The 17,848-nt window shown below is 38.1% G+C and overlaps 1 protein-coding gene and 1 pseudogene across 13 annotated transcripts in view; one reads left to right on the plus strand and one right to left on the minus strand.

The window, feature by feature from the left end:
* HORMAD2 (HORMA domain containing 2) overlaps window positions 1–17,848 on the minus strand; it is a 144,770-nt gene that overhangs the window by 49,566 nt on the left and 77,356 nt on the right. The gene's annotated exons all lie outside the window — the stretch shown is intronic.
* LOC128583626 (putative monooxygenase p33MONOX) lies at window positions 3,059–10,946 on the plus strand (annotated as a pseudogene).

The raw sequence follows: 17,848 nt of genomic DNA on the forward strand, positions 1-17,848 counted from the left end.
CTTTGAATATCCGGAAAAGTTTCACAAGGATGGTTGGTTTAACGAAGTTCAGACTGCAAAGATTAGAACAAACACTTAACTCTTTAATGACCAGACATCAACAAACAGCCACAAGATTTAAGAACACCCAGGAAAACATGATGATACCAAACAAACTAAATAGGATATCAGTGACCAATCCTAGAGCAATAGAAATACGTGACCTTTTAACAAAGAATTCAAAATAATTCTTCTGAAGAAACTCAACAAACTTCAAGACAACACAGAGAAGGAATTCAGAAGCCTATCAGAGAAATATAGCAAATATATTGAAATAAATTTTTTTAAAAAAATCAAGCAGATATTCTGGAGCTTAAGAATTCAATTGACAAACTGATAAATGCATGAGAGTCTCTCAACAACAGTACTGATCAAGCAGAGGAAAGAACTAGTGAGCTTGAAGACAGACTATTTGAAAGAAAATATATAGCTAGAAGAGAAAAAAGAAAAAAGAATACGAATACCTACAAGATCTAGAAAATAGCACCCAAAGGGAAAATCTAAGAGTTATTGGCCTTAAAGAAGAGGTAAAGAGAAAGACTGATGTAGGTTTATATAAAGAAATAATAACAGAGAACTTTCTTAACCTAGAGAAAGTTACCAATGTACAAGTACAAGAAGGTCCTAGAACATGAACCAGATTTAACTCAAACAAGACTGCTTCCAGTCATTTAATAAGTAGTCTCCCAGAAGTCACAGATAAAGACTTTTTCAAGGGAAAAAGAAAAAAAATAAAAAACACATAAAGGAGCTCCTATAAATCTGGCAGCAAACTTCTCACTGGAAACCTCATAGGCCAAGACAGAATGGCACAGAAGTGCTAAAAAAAACAAAAACAAAAACAAAAAACCTTTACTCTAGAATATTATATCATGCAAAAACACCCTTCAAATATGAAGGAGAAACAAAGAGTTTCTCAGACAAACAAAAGCTAAAGGATTTTATCAACACCAGACCTGCCCTACAAGAAATGCTAAAAGGAGTTCTTCAATATAGAAGAAACAGACGTTAATGAACAATAAGAAATCATCTGATGGTATATAACTCACTGATAAGAGTAAATACACAAACACAAAATCCTCTGTTTTTGTAATTGTGGCACATAAACCATTTATATCTTGAGTAGGAAGATTAAAAGACAAACATCAGAAATAACTACAACTTTTTGAGAGAAAAAATGATATGGATGAAAATAATAAAAAGTTAAAAAGCTGGGTGGGGGTGGGATGAAGTTAAAGCGTAGAATTTCTGTTAGATTTCTCTTTCCTTGTTTGCTTATAAGCAGAGCTGTCATATGTTTAAGATAATTGGTTATGAAATGCTTTTTGGTAACCTCAAATTTAAAATAGGTTTAAAACAGATACACAAAAAATAAAAACCAAGAAATTAAAAACACTACCAGAGAAAATCACTTAACAAAGGAAGACAGGAGGAAGTAAGAAAAAAAGAAAGGATCATAAAACAATCAGAAATCAAATAACAAGATGACAGTAGTAAGTGCTTACCTATTAATGTGAATGGACCAAACTCTCCAGTCAAAAGACAAACAGTGGCTAAAAGGATAAAGAAAACAACAGCCAAGAACCACACTGCACCTATAAAGACACGCATAGACTGAAAATAAAGGGATGGAAAAAGATAATCCAGTAAATGGAAACCACAAAAGACCAGGAGTAGCTATACTTCCATCAGATGAAATAGATTTCAATAGAAAAAATGTTGAAAGAGACAAAGAAGAGACAAATGATATCATTATTATGTAATGGTAAAGATGTCAATTCAGCAAGAGGATATAACAATTTTAAACATATATGCACCCAACACTGGAACACCTAAATATATAAAGCAAAGATTATCAGAGAGAGACTGACTCCCAAACAATAATTGTTAGAGACCTCAACACCCACTTTCCTCACTGGATAGATCATCCAGACAGAGAATCAACAAAGCAACATTGGACTTAATTTGAACTATGAACCAAATGGACCTACTAGATATTTACAGAACATTTCATTCAACAGCTGAAGAATATATATTATTCTCAACTTCATAGATCATTCTCAAGGATAGACCATTTATTAACCCACAAAACAAGTCTTAAGAAATTCAAAAAACCTGAAATCATACCAAGTATTTTCTCTGACCACAATGGAACAAAAGTGGAAATCAATAACAAGAGGAACTTTGGAAAACATACAAACACTGGAAACTAAACAATATGCTCCTGAATGAACAATGGTCCATGAAGAGATTCAGAAGGAAATTTAAAAATTCCTTAAAAGACTGAGTATAGTGGCTCACACCTGTAATCCTAGAACTCTTGGAGGCTGAAGTGGGTGGATTGCTTGAGCTCAGGAGTACAAGACCAGCCTGAGCAAAAGTGAGACCCACCTCTACAAAAAGTAGAAAAACTAGCCGGGTGTTGTGGCAGGCACCTGTAGTCCCAGCTACTTGCGTGGCTGAGGCAAGGGAATTGCTTCAACCCAGGAGTTGGAGGTTGCTGTGAGCTGTGATGCCACAGCACTCTACCCAGGGCAACAGAGTGAGACTGTCTAAAAAAAAAAAAAAAAATTGGGGTGGTGCCTGTGGCTCAAGGAGAGGGCGCAGGCCCCATATACTGGAGGTGGTAGGTTCAAACCCAGCCCAAGCCAAAAACTGCAAAAAAACAAAAATTCCTTGAAACAAATGTCAATGAAAACACAACATATTAAAACTTATGGGTTACAGAAAAAAGCAGTAATAAGAGGAATGTTTATAGCAAAAAGTGCCCAGATCAAAAAAGTAGAAAAGCTTCACATAAACAACCTAATGATGCATCTCAAAGAACTAGAAATAGACAAGCAAAGCAAGTCCAAAATTAGTAGAAGAAAAGAAATAATAAGGATCAGAGCAGAAATAAACAAAATTGAAATGAACAACAAAAATATAAAAGATCAACAAAACAAAGAGTTGATTTTTGAAAAGATAGACAAAATTGATACATCATTAGTCAGACTAAGAAAAAAAGAGAGAAGACCTAAATAAATAAAATCAGAGATGAAAAAGGAGACTGTACAATTGATACCACAGAAATCCAAAGGATGTTTAGAGACTACTATGATAGTCTCTAAACTATCATAAATTGGAAAAGCCTAGGATAAACTGATTAAATCCTAGACACATACAACTCCCTAAGAACGGACCAGGAAAATGTCCAAAGCCTGAATAAACCAGTAACAAGTGTCAACATAGAAGCAGTAAGAAAAAATCTCCCACCTAAACAAGCCTAAGATCTGATGGCTTCACCGCTGAATTCTTTCAAGCATTCAAAGAAGAACAATCTATTTAAATTATTCCAAATCCTATTTAAGTTATTATTCCAATCCTATTTAAATTATTCCAAAAAAATCAATGAGGAGAGAATGCTCCCAAACTCAGTCTATGAGACCTGTTACCACTCTGATACCAAAACCAGCCAAAGATACAACAAAAAAGAAAACCATAGGCCAATATCTCTGATGAACACTGATGCAAAAGTCCTCAACAAAATAGTAGCAAACTGAATTCAACAATACTTTAAAAAGATTATTCATCATGGTCAAGTGGGATTCATCCCAGGGATGCAAGGATAGTTCAACGTATATAAATCAATGTGACACATCATTTCAACAGAATGAAGGACAAAAACCATATGAACATTTCAATTCATGCTGAAAAAGTGCTTGATAAAATTCAACATCACTTCATGATAAAAACTCTCAAAATCCTGGCTATAGAAGGAACGTACTTCAACATGATTAAAGTCATGTATGACAAGCCACAGCATGAATCACACTGAATGGGAAAAAAAATAAAAACTTTTCCTCTTAGATCTGAAATCAGACAAGCATGCTTAATTTCACCACTGTTATTCAACATAGTACTGGAAGTTCTAGCTAGAGCAATTGATAAGAGAATGAAATAAAGAGGATCCAAATTAGAAAGGAAGAAGTCAAATTATCCTTGTTTGCATAGATAGAATCTTTTATCGAGAAAAATCAAATACTCCACCTAAAAAACATGTTAGAACTGATAAACAGCCAGTTCTGCTGGCTCACGCATGTAATCGCAGCACTTTGGGAGGCCAAGGTGGGTGAATCACTTGAGCTCATGAGTTCAAGACCAGCCTGAGCAAGAATGAGATCTGGTCTCTTAAAAAAAAGCCAGGTGTTGTGGCGGGCACTTACAGTCCCAACTACTTAGGAGGCAGGAGAATAACTTGAGCCCAAGAATTTGAGGCTGCTGTAAGTTATGATACCAGGGCACTTTACCAGGGGCAAGAAAGTGAGATACTTGTCTCAAAAGAAAGAAAACAAAAAACAAAAAACTGATAAACAAATTCAGTAAATTTGCAGGATACAAAATCAACATACAAAAATCAGTAGCATTGGCTCAGCACCTACTCAGTGAGTAGGGCACTGGCCACAAACAGTGAAGCTGGTGAGTTTAAGCCTGGTCCGGGCCTGCTAAACAACAATGACAACTGCAACCAAAAAATAGCTGGGTGTTGTGGTGGGCACCTGTAGTCCCAGTTACTCAAGAGGCTGAGGCAAGAGAATCATTTAAGCCCAAGAGTTTGAGGTTGCTGTGAGCTGTGATGCCATAGCACTCTACCAAGTGCAACATAGTGAAACTCAGTCTCAAAAAAAAAAAAAAAAATCAGTAGCATTTCTAGTTGTTAACAGTAAATAATCTGAAAATGGATCCAAAAAAGCAATCCCATTTACAATAGCTAACCCCGTAAAATAAAATACCTAGCAATAAACTTATCTAAAGAAGCAAAAGATCCCTATACTGAAAACTATAAAACACTGATGAAAGAAATTGAAGAGGACACAAAAAACGTAAAGATATTTCATGCTCATGTAGAATGTAAATGTCTTAACACAATAACTAAGAAAATGCCAGGAAGGCTATGTTAACCAGTATGATGAAAATGTGTCAAATGGTCTATAAAACCAGTGTATGGTGCCCCATGATCGCATTAATGTGCACAGCTATGATTTAATATTTAAAAAAAAGATATTTCATGCTCATAGATTGGAGGACGCAATATTGTTAAAATGTCCATACTACCCGAAGTAATCCACAGATTCAATGTAATCCCTTTCAAAATACCAATGACATTCTTCACAAAAATAAAAACAATAATCCTAAAATTTGTATAGAACCATAAGAGACCTAGACTAGCCACAGCCATCCTGAGCAAAAAGAACAAAACTGGAGGAATCACATTACCTGAATTCGAATTATACTACAGAGCTGTAGTTACCAAAACATCATACTAATGGCATAAAAACAGACTAACAGACCAATGGAACAGACTACATTACCCAGATATAAATCTGCACATACACAATGAACTTATCCTCAACAGAAGTGCCAAGAATATACAGTGAGGAACAGACAGTCTCTTCAATAAATGGTGCTAAGAAAAGTGGATATCCATATGCAGAAGAATGAAACACCATATACAAAAAAAAAAAAAAATCAAAATGGATTAAAGATTAAATGTAAGACTTGAAATTATAAAACTACTGAAAGAAAACATTGGGGAAACCTGGCTGTCAGGAAACATTCAGTGTCACCGCCGCTCTCACCATGGCTTTGGTCCAAACTGTGCTACAACCTCTCGGGAGATGTGGGTCCTCAGAGTCACCTTAGTATTGGACTTAGGGCTGCAGGCAGCTCTGCAGCAGCCACAGAACAGAATCTCTGGATGGACCCTTCCTGGGAAGTTTTGCTAATTTGCAGCAGTTGGACAATGTTCCTCATTAACTTGTGTCTGTCAACATAATCGTCACATAATTTCACTGTGGTGGCAGGGACTCAGCTCGAAATTCTTCATAGAAAACACCTGGATCCCAGTCTTTCAATGGCTACAAGACGAGAAGTACCTGCTCTTGAGCCTAGTGGGCCTCTAAGCAAGATGTCCCTGCCCATCGGGATATACCACTGGGCATTCAGCTATGATGATGCCTTGGAGGACCCTACGCCCATGAGTCCTCCTCTATTGGTCACGGGCAGCATCCCCTGGAAGCTAGTGATTCCAGAGCACAAGTATCAGGAAGAAGAGGCCAGTATATCCTCCCCTGCTAGGACTCTGTCATCAGCCATTGACAGTACAGATAAGGTCCCAGTGGTGAAGGCTAAAACTACCCATGTCATCATTAATTCTCTGATCACAAAACAGACCCAGGAGAGCATTCAGCGTTTTGAACAACAGGCAGGGCTGAGAGATGCTGGCTACACACCCCACAAGAGCCTCACCACTGAGGAGAGCAAGTACCTTGGAGTGGCAGAAGCACTCCACAAACGAAAGCTGTAGAGTGGAGAGATAACAAAAGAAGAGAAGCAGTCTGTGTCAGCCCAGTCCACCCCAAGCAGCACCCGCCATTCTTGACCCAAGCATAGGCCCAGAGGCTGGTTCATTTCTGGTTTTTCCATAGCTTTACCTAGCCCAAATCCCAGCACCATGGATTCCGGAAGTGGGGATAAAGGATAGAAATCCATCAGCTAAATGGAGTTTCACTGAACCAAGATCCCTCAGAAGTATGATTCAGGAAGTTTTACCACCCAGGCCTACCAAGGAGCCCAGAAACCCTCTCCAATGGAACTGATCCGAGCCCAGGCACTAGGATGTCTGAAGATCCAACAAGCTTCAAACCGCCCAAGCTGGACATCCCAGTGATGGAAGGGAAAAAACAATCACCATGGACCCATAATCTCAAACCCTGTGACTTGAATGTGCTCACATCCACTGGCTTCCTAAATTCTTTCTGTGCCAGGGATTCTAGAGCCCCTCTTCCCTTTTACCTTGACTCTGACATAGGAAAGGTGTATTTGAAAAAAAAAAAAAAAAAATCTCTTAAACTGAAGCTACACCTGAAGACATAATTGGTTTTTGAGAAATAGTAGTGCAGAGTTTGCCCTTGTGTGAAAGAAGCCATTTTGTACTGCTTTAAAGTTAGATTAAATCTCAGCAGTTGTGTATGGGGACTTCATGATCTATTTTTATATTATTTACCCTAGATAGGACCTGGATTATTGCTTACTGAGGCAATTAATGTTTGTGCTGCTCTAAAAACACAAACTTCTCCTTTCACCACTGTCAATGTGAGCCCTGACAAATCATGGCATAGAGTTGCTCACTGACTAGTTCAGACGATTTTAGGCCTCTTGACTGCTAGTGCTGTGTTCCAGCCTTGTCAGGTAGATGGGCCTAACTTCTGTTTCAAACCTGGTACAGTTAAAAGCTAGACTTGGTAGGGACCTTTCTTTTCAGGCTGAAACTTGAGTTATCGTGCATTTTGGTAGATCTAATACTTTGTCCTACAGCCACTTCTTCCTGTGGTACCTCTTGGGCCAGTGCTACTGGAGAATGTTTCTTTTTTATGCCACAGAACAAACACTAGTCTTGCATATGTTTTCTTGTACTTTAATGTGAGATAACTCCAATTTGGTTGAAAACTTTCTAAGGGAGAAAATTCAATCTACTGGTTTGATAAATGGATGTTAAGATGGTAACTTTAGCTAGTCTTAAGTTCATATGAAAGTAGTATCACCTTATTTTGATTTCCTTGTTCATCATCAGGTCAGAGCCTAAAACTTTTGGGGGGGTAGAGATGGAAGAACTCAAAATTCTTTTTATGAAAGCATTTGTCACTAAAATGAGCCTCTTACCTTTATGCAGCGAAAAAAGGGAAAGGAAATAGGGAAACTGCCTTTTTAGTTCTCCTCACTGTGTACATGTTCAGTCACTGCCTTGAACACTGTCTCACACTTGATATGGATAGTATTTTATTAGCACACAGGGAGCTTACCTTTCCATAAAGATGCCCTGGAGTCTTAAATTATCAGAACAATTAATTTATTTGTGTTTTCTGTCTCTTATTTTGACAACAAAAATCCTTATGACTTTCTCGAAAAAAAAAAAAGAAAGAAAGGAAGAAAAATTTGGGGAAACATTGGACTGGGCAAGGACTTCTTGAGTAATATATTCTCAAAGCACAGGCAACCCAAGCAAAATTAGATAAATAGGATCACATCACGCTAAGAAGCTTCTGCACAGCAACAGAAACAATCGACAAAGGGAAGAAAAACCCACATAATGGGAGAAAATATTTGTAAGCTACCTGTCTGACAAGGAATTAATAACTAGAATATATAAGGAACTCCAACAACTCACCAGGAAAATATTGAATAATCTGATTAAAAATGGGCAAAGGATCTGGATAGATATTTTTCAAAATAAAACATACAATGGTGAATAGGTATATGAAAAAAATGCTCAATTTCATTAGTCATCACAGAAATACAAATCAAAACTACATTGAGATATCATCTCACCACAGGTAAAATAACTTTTATAAAAAAAAAAAGGTAGGCAATAATGAATGCTGTTGAGGATATAGAGAAAGGTAAACTGCTATACACTGTTGGTGGGGATGTAAATAAGCTCAACCTCTATGGAGAACAGTATGGAGGTTCTTTAAAAAGCTAAAAATAGAACTACCATATGACCCTGGAATCCCACTGCTGGGTATATATCAAAAGAAGGGAAATGAAAAGATATCTGCACTTCCATTTTATTTGCAGCACTATTCACAATAGCCAAGATTTGGAATTAACCTAAGTGTCTATCAACAGATGAATGGATAAAGAAACTGTGGTACATAAACACTGTGGAATATTATGTAGCCATGATAAACAACAAAATCCTATGGTCTGCAATAACAATGGATGGAACTGGAGAGCATGATGCCAAGTGAATAAGTCAAGCACAGAAAGGCAAATCTTTCACGTTCTCACTTATATGTGCGAACTAAATATCAAAAACAATAGATCTCATGGAAACAAAGTAGAATGATGGTTTCCCAGAAGCTGTGAAGGCTAGCAGGAAAGCAGGGATAAAGTGGATATGGTTATAGGTGCTAAATATAGTTAGAGAGAATGAATAATATTTGATAGCACAACCAAATAACTATAACCAATAATAAATTAGGATATACTTTAAAATAACTAAAACAGTTTAATTGGAATGTTCCTAACATAAAACAATAAATGCCTGAGGTGATGAATATTATCCTGATTTGATTCATTCGCATCATATGCCTATATCAAAACATCATATGTACCCTATGAAAGATATACAACTATTATGTACCCATAATAATTAAAAATTTAAAAAAAGAAAAAACACTACAGATCAATATCTGTTATGTGTTGGACACAAAAATCCTCAACAAAATACTAGCAAAACAAATCTAGTAACATAAAAAATACATATATATGCTATGATCAAGAATGCAGCTTGATCATAATATAAAACATTATATCAAAAGAATAAAAAGCATTTTACATGATCATTTCAAGGGGCACAGAAACAGCATTTGACAAGACCCAACAAGCTTCTATGATAAAACACTCAGCACACTAGGAAGAGAAGAGAACTTCTTTAATATGATAAAGAGCATCTCAAAAAAAACCATCAGTGATATCATACCTAATTGCGAAAGATTAAATGCTTCTCCCCTAAGATCAGGAACAAGACAAGGATGTTCACTCTTCATCACCTCTACTCAGTATTGTAATGGAGACTCTAATTGCGGCAATTAGACAAGAAAGGAAATAAAAAGCAACCAGATTGGAAAGGAAGAATTGAAACTATATCTATTTGCAGATGACATGCTCTTGTATATATAAAATCCTAAGGAATCCTTTAAAAAACTGTTAGAACTAATACATGAGTTCAGCAAATCTATGATCAGGTTATCCAGAAAAACAGAACTAGTAGGATAGCATATATAGAAAGAGATTATAAGAAATTGGTCCATGCAGTTACAGAGGGTGGCAAGTCCAATATCTACAGTGTAAGCCGATTGGCTTGAAACCCAAGAAAGTCAATTATTACAGTGGTAGGCCAGGCACAGTGACTCATGCCTGTAATCCTAGCACTCTGGCCAAGGCAGTTGGATTGCCTGAGCTCAGGAGTTCGAGAGCAACCTCAGTTAGAGCAAGACCCTGTCTCTAAAAATAGCTGCACATTGTGGCCAGTGCCTGTAGTCCCCGGTACTAGGGAGGCTTAGACGAAGGGATCACTTAAGAGAATTGATTCTTGAGAACCTCAAGAATTTGAGATTGCTGTAGCTATGATGACAGGGCACTCTACTGAGGGTGACAAAGAAAGATTATCTTAAAAAAAAAATTACAGTGGTAGAATGAAGGCGGGCAGGCTGGAGATACGGGAGAGTCAATGTGCAGATGAAGTCTAAAATCAGTTTGCCGGAAAATTACCTCTTGCTCAGGGAAAGCCAGCCCTTTTGTTCTTTTTAGGCCAACTGATTGGGTGACACCTACCCACATAATGGATTCTTAGTTTTACTTTACTCAGAGTAATTTGCTTAAAGTTCATTAATAGAAGTGTTACCTTCATCTACTACCACCCTCCAAATTGACACATTCAATTAACAATCCCAATAAGGTTGCAGAATGCAAAGTCAATATACAAAATTCAATTGCATTTATATATACTTGCAATGAATAAAATGAAATGAATTTTTTTTGGTAGAGACAGAGTCTCACTTTATTGCTCTCGGTAGAGTGCTGTGGTGTCACACTCCTCACAGCAACCTCCAGCTCCTGGGCTAAGGCAATTCTCTTGCCTCAGCCTCCCGAGTAGCTGGAACTACAGGCATCCGCCACAACACCTGGCTGTATTTTTTTTTTTTTTTTTTTGGTTGTTGCAGTTTGGCTGGGGGCTGGGTTCAAACCCACCACCCTTGGTATACAGGGCCGGTGCCCTACTCGCTGAGCCACAGGCACCGCCCATGAAATGAAATTTTAAAAATTCTATTCTTAGGGCGACACCTGTGGCTCAAGGAGTAGGATGCCGGTCCCATATGCCGGAGGTGGTGGGTTCAAACCCAGCCCCAGCCAAAAAAAAAAAAAAAAAAAAAAAGAATAAAATACTTAGAAATAAATTTTTTAAAATAGGCACAAAACTTACACTCTAAGAACCACAAATAATGCTGTAAGAAATTAAAGAAAAATCTGGGCGGCGCCTGTGGCTCAGGGAGTAGGGCAACCAGCCCCATATGCCCAGGGTGGCGGGGTCAAACCCAGCCCGGGCCAAACTGCAACAAAAAAATAGCCGGGCGTTGTGGCGGGCGCCTGTAGTCCCAGCTGCTCGGGAGACTGAGGCAAGAGAATTGTGTAAGCCCAAGAGTTAGAGGTTGCTGTGAGCCGTGTGACGCCACGGCACTCTACCCGAGGGCAGTACAGTGAGACTCTGTCTCTACAAAAAAAAAAAAAAAAGAAAGAAATTAAAGAAAAATCTAAACAAAGGGGTGAAAATATTTGTAAATCATATGTCTGATAAGAAATCATACCCATCTGCACACTGACCACCACAATGGATCAGCAGCAAAGTAAGAACTCAGAAATCAAAGGACAGAACCTAACCTCCACACTGATGCAAAAGATAAAACTAAGCAATGGACTCTCACCAAATAAGACGAATAGAATACTACCACACTTATCCATTATCTCAATAAATGTTAATGGCTTGAATTCCCCACTGAAGAGACATAGATTGGCTGACTGGATTAAAAAACACAAGCCATCCATTTGCTGTCTGCAAGAAACACACCTGGCTTCAAAAGACAAATTAAAGCTCCGAGTCAAGGGTTGGAAGACAATTTTTCAGGCAAATGGAATTCAGAAGAAAAGAGGAGTTGCAATCTTATTTTCAGACACATGTGGATTTAAAGCAACTAAAGTCAAAAAAGACAAAGATGGTCACTTTATATTGGTCAAGGGAAAAATACAACAAGAAGACATTTCCATTCTAAATATTTATGCACCCAATTTAAATGCTCCCAGATTCTTGAAACAGACCTTACTCAGTCTGAGCAATATGATATCTGATAATACCATCATAACAGGGGACTTTAACACACCTCTTACAGAGCTGGACAGATCCTCTAAACAGAAATTAAACAAAGATGTAAGAGATTTAAATGAGACCCTAGACCAACTATGCTTGATAGACGTATATAGAACACTCCACCCCAAAGATAAAGAATATACATTCTTCTCATCACCCCATGGAACATTCTCCAAAATTGATCATATCCTGGGACACAAAACAAATATCAACAGAATCAAAAGAATTGAAATTTTACCTTGTATCTTTTCAGACCATAAGGCACTAAAGATGGAACTCAACTCTAACAAAAATGCTCAACCCCACCCAAAGGCATGGAAATTAAACAATCTTCTGTTGAATAACAGATGGGTGAAGGAAGAAATAAAACAGGAAATCATTAACTTCCTTGAGCATAACAACAATGAAGACACAAGCTACCAAAACCTGTGGGATACTGCAAAAGCAGTTTTGAGAGGAAAATTCATCGCTTTAGATGCCTACATTCAAAAAACAGAAAGAGAGCACATCAACAATCTCACAAGAGATCTTATGGAATTGGAAAAAGAAAAACAATCTAAGCCTAAACTCAGTAGAAGAAAAGAAATATCCAAAATCAAATCAGAGATCAATGAAATTGAAAACAAAAGGATCATTCAGAAAATTAATGAAACAAGGAGTTGGTTTTTTGAAAAAATAAATAAAATAGATAAACCATTGGCCAGACTAACTAGAAATAGAAAAGTAAAATCTCTAATAACCTCAATCAGAAACGATAAAGGGGAAATAACAACTGATCCCACAGAGATACAAGAGATCATCTCTGAATACTACCAGAAACTCTATGCCCAGAAATTTGACAATGTGAAGGAAATGGATCAATATTTGGAATCACACCCTCTACCTAGACTTAGCCAGGAAGAAATAGACCTCCTGAACAGACCAATTTCAAGCACTGAGATCAAAGAAACAATAAAAAAGCTTCCAACTAAAAAATGCCCTGGTCCAGATGGCTTCACTCCAGAATTCTATCAAACCTTCAAGGAAGAGCTTATTCCTGTACTGCAGAAATTATTCCAAAAAATTGAGGAAGAAGGAATCTTCCCCAACACATTCTATGAAGCAAACATCACCCTGATACCAAAACCAGGAAATGACCCAAGCAAAAAGGAGAATTTCAGACCAATCTCACTCATGAATATAGATGGAAAAATTCTCAACAAAATCCTAGCCAATAGATTACAGCTTATCATCAAAAAAGTCATTCATCATGATCAAGTAGGCTTCATCCCAGGGATGCAAGGCTGGTTTAACATACGCAAGTCCATAAACGTTATCCACCATATTAACAGAGGCAAAAATAAAGATCACATGATCCTCTCAATAGATGCAGAAAAAGCATTTGATAAAATCCAGCATCCTTTTCTAATTAGAACACTGAAGAGTATAGGCATAGGTGGCACATTTCTAAAACTGATTGAAGCTATCTATGACAAACCCACAGCCAATATTTTACTGAATGGAGTAAAACTCAAAGCTTTTCCTCTTAGAACTGGAACCAGACAAGGTTGTCCTCTGTCACCTTTACTATTCAACATAGTGCTGGAAGTTCTAGCCAATACAATTAGGCAAGACAAGGAAATAAAGGGAATCCAAATGGGAGCAGAGGAGGTCAAACTCTCCCTCTTTGCTGACGACATGATCTTATACTTAGAGAACCCCAAAGAGTCAACCACAAGACTCCTAGAAGTCATCAGAAAATACAGTAATGTTTCAGGATATAAAATCAATGTCCACAAGTCAGTAGCCTTTGTATACACCAATAACAGTCAAGATGAGAAGCTAATTAAGGACACAACTCCCTTCACCATAGTTTCAAAGAAAATGAAATACCTAGGAATATACCTAACGAAGGAGGTGAAGGACCTCTATAAAGAAAACTATGAAATCCTCAGAAAGGAAATAGCAGAGGATATTAACAAATGGAAGAACATACCATGCTCATGGATGGGAAGAATCAACATTGTTAAAATGTCTATACTTCCCAAAGCAATCTACCTATTCAATGCCATTCCTATCAAAGTACCTACATCGTACTTTCAAGATTTGGAAAAAATGATTCTGCGTTTTGTATGGAACCGGAAAAAACCCCGTATAGCTAAGGCAGTTCTTAGTAACAAAAATAAAGCTGGGGGCATCAGCATACCAGATTTTAGTCTGTACTACAAAGCCATAGTGCTCAAGACAGCATGGTACTGGCACAAAAACAGAGACATAGACACTTGGAATCGAATTGAACACCAAGAAATGAAACTAACATCTTACAACCACCTAATCTTTGATAAACCAAACAAGAACTTACCTTGGGGGAAAGACTCCCTATTCAATAAATGGTGTTGGGAGAACTGGATGTCTACATGTAAAAGACTGAAACTGGACTCACACCTTTCCCCACTCACAAAAATTGATTCAAGATGGATAAAGGACTTAAATTTAAGGCATGAAACAATAAAAATCCTCAAAGAAAGCATAGGAAAAACACTGGAAGATATTGGCCTGGGGGAAGACTTCATGAAGAAGACTGCCATGGCAATGGCAACAACAACAAAAATAAACAAATGGGACTTCATTAAACTGAAAAGCTTCTGTACAGCTAAGGAGACAATAACCAAAGCAAAGAGACAACCTACACAATGGGAAAGGATATTTGCATATTTTCAATCAGACAAAAGCTTGATAACCAGGATCTATAGAGAACTCAAATTAATCCACATGAAAAAAGCCAACAATCCCTTATATCAATGGGCAAGAGACATGAATAGAACTTTCTCTAAAGACGACAGACGAATGGCTAACAAACACATGAAAAAATGTTCATCATCTCTATATATTAGAGAAATGCAAATCAAAACAACCCTGAGATATCATCTAACCCCAGTGAGAATGGCCCACATCACAAAATCTCAAAACCGCAGATGCTGGCGTGGATGTGGAGAGAAGGGAACACTTTTACACTGCTGGTGGGACTGCAAACTAGTACAACCTTTCTGGAAGGAAGTATGGAGAAACCTCAAAGCACTCAACCTAGACCTCCCATTCGATCCTGCAATCCCATTACTGGGCATCTACCCAGAAGGAAAAAAATCCTTTTATCATAAAGACACTTGTACTAGACTGTTTATGGCAGCTCAATTTACCATTGCCAAAATGTGGAAACAGCCTAAATGCCCACCAACCCAGGAATGGATTAACAAGCTGTGGTATATGTATACCATGGAATACTATTCAGCCATTAAAAAAAATGGAGACTTTACATCCTTCGTATTAACCTGGATGGAAGTGGAAGACATTATTCTTAGTAAAGCATCACAAAAATGGAGAAGCATGAATCCTATGTACTCAATCTTGATATGAGGACAATTAATGACAATTAAGGTTATGGGGGGGGAAGCAGAAAGAGGGATGGAGGGAGGAGGGTGGGGCCTTAGTGTGTGTCACATTTTATGGGGGCAAGACATGATTGCAAGAGGGACTTTACCTAACAATTGCAATCAGTGTAACTGGCTTATTGTACCCTCAATGAATCCCCAACAATAAAAAAAAAAAAAAAAAAAAAAAAAAAAAAAAAAAAAGAAATCATACCCAGAATATCTAAAAAACTTTTTTTTTTTTTTTTTGAGACAGAGTCTCACTTTTTCGCCCTCAGTAGAGTGCTGTGGTGTTGTAGCTCACAGCAACCTCAAACTCTTGGGCTTAAGTAATCCTCTTGCCTCATTTTTTCATTTTTAGTAGAGACGGGGTCTCACTCTTGTTCAGGCTGGTCTCCAACTCCTGAGTGCAAGCAATCTGTCTGCCTTAGCCTCCCAGAGTGCTAGGATTATAGGTATGAGCCACTGCACCTGGCCCCTTTATTTTGTATTTTACTTATTTATTTTTTTGAGACAGAGTATCACTCTGTCACCCTGGGTAGACTTCTGTAGCTCACAGCAACCTCAAACTCTTGGGTTCAAGAGATCCTCCTGCCTCAGCCTCCCTAGTACCTGGGACTATAGGCATGTACACCATGCCTGACTAAGTTTTTCTATTTTTAGTAGAGACGAGGTCTCACTCTTCCTTAGACAACATTCTAAGGACAACATTCCTTAGATTGGTCTCGAACTCCTGAGCTCAAGCAATCCACCTGCCTCAGCCTCCAGACTGCTAGAATTATAGGCATGAGCCACTGTGCCCGGCCCACGTAGCCACTTTGAAAGATAACTTGAAGTTCTTCAAATAATCAAACATAGAGTTACTATATTACCCAGAAATTCCACTCCTAGGTATATACTCAAGAAAACTGAAAATAGATATTTAAATAAATAACTTTCACACTAATGTTTATAGCAGCACTATTCATAATGGCCAAAAGGTGAAAAAACCCAAATGTCCATCATTGATGAATGATCTGTAAAATGAAATATTATTCAGTCATAAAAAGGGATGAAATACTGATGCACGCTTTAACATGGATGAGCCTTGAAAACATAATGCTAAGTGAACAAAGCCAGTCACAAAGGACAACATACCACATGGCTTCTTTTATCTGAAATATCCACAATAGGCAAATCTACTAGAAGCAAAAAATAAATTAATGGTTGTTCAGGACTAGAGGAGAGGGGAAATGAGAAGATAGAGAGGTAAAATCTAAAAGGTATGTATGGGCTTTTGTTTTTATTTTTATTTTTGAAGTGGTGAAAACTAAAGTTAATTATAGTTTTGGTTGCAAAATTCTGTGCATATACTAAAAACCATTGAATTTTACCTTTTTTTTTTTTTTTTGTAGAGACAGAGTCTCACTTTATGGCCCTCGGTAGAGTGCAGTGGCCTCACACAGCTCACAGCAACCTCCAACTCCTGGGCTTAAGCGATTCTCTTGCCTCAGCCTCCCGAGTAGCTGGGGCTACAGGCGCCCGCCACAACGCCTGGCTATTTTTTGGTTGCAGTTTGGCCGGAGCCGGGTTTGAACCCGCCACCCTCGGTATATGGGGCCGGCGCCTTACCGACTGAGCCACAGGCACCGCCCTGAATTTTACCTCTTTAATGGGCAATTGCATGGTATCTGAATTACATCTCTGTTATATAAGCTGGTCTACTGCTAAGGTATATCCTTTTTGGAGTCTCTACTGAATGTTGCAGGTGTTTAGTCAGGTCTTTCTATTTGGTCATTATGTGAAAATCTCCCATTTCTGTGATAGCTCTGGGAAATATTTAGCTTATAGTTGCAGTTTTCTTTGCACAACTGTGGAGTTTCAACCCATATCTAAAAAGTTCAGTATTAAACTAAAGTCTCAAGGAGCCCTTATGCCAATTTCTGGAGCTCTTTCTCTATATAGCTCTTTTCCCTCAGATCTCTGTTTCCAGCTGCCTTAGCTTTCCCAGATGCCAATCTCTTTCTTCAATCTAGCAAAACTGCCATGATGTATGTGGGTTCTCCTTCCCTATGCCAATGCTCTGAAAGGTGCCTCTTGGCAGACAGTTGGAGCAATTTTATAGGCTCATCTCATTTTTTTTTTTAAATCAAGGATCACAGGCTGGGCACGGTGGCTCACATCTGTAATCCTAGCACTCTGGGAAGCTGAGGAGGGTAGATTGCTTGAGCTTAGGAGTTCAAAACCAGCCTGAGGAAGAGCAAGACTCCAGCTCTACCAAAAATAGAAAAACTGGGCAGTGCCTGTGGCTCAGTGAGTAGGGCACCAATCCCATATACGGACAATGGTGGGCTTGAACCGGGCCCCAGCCAAACTGCAACAACAACAAAAAATAGTTGGGCATTGTGGTGGGCGCCTGTAGTCCTAGCTACCTGGGAGGCTGAGGCAAGAGAATGGC

Source organism: Nycticebus coucang, chromosome 4, assembly GCF_027406575.1.
Source record: "Nycticebus coucang isolate mNycCou1 chromosome 4, mNycCou1.pri, whole genome shotgun sequence".
Lineage (NCBI taxonomy): Eukaryota > Metazoa > Chordata > Mammalia > Primates > Lorisidae > Nycticebus > Nycticebus coucang.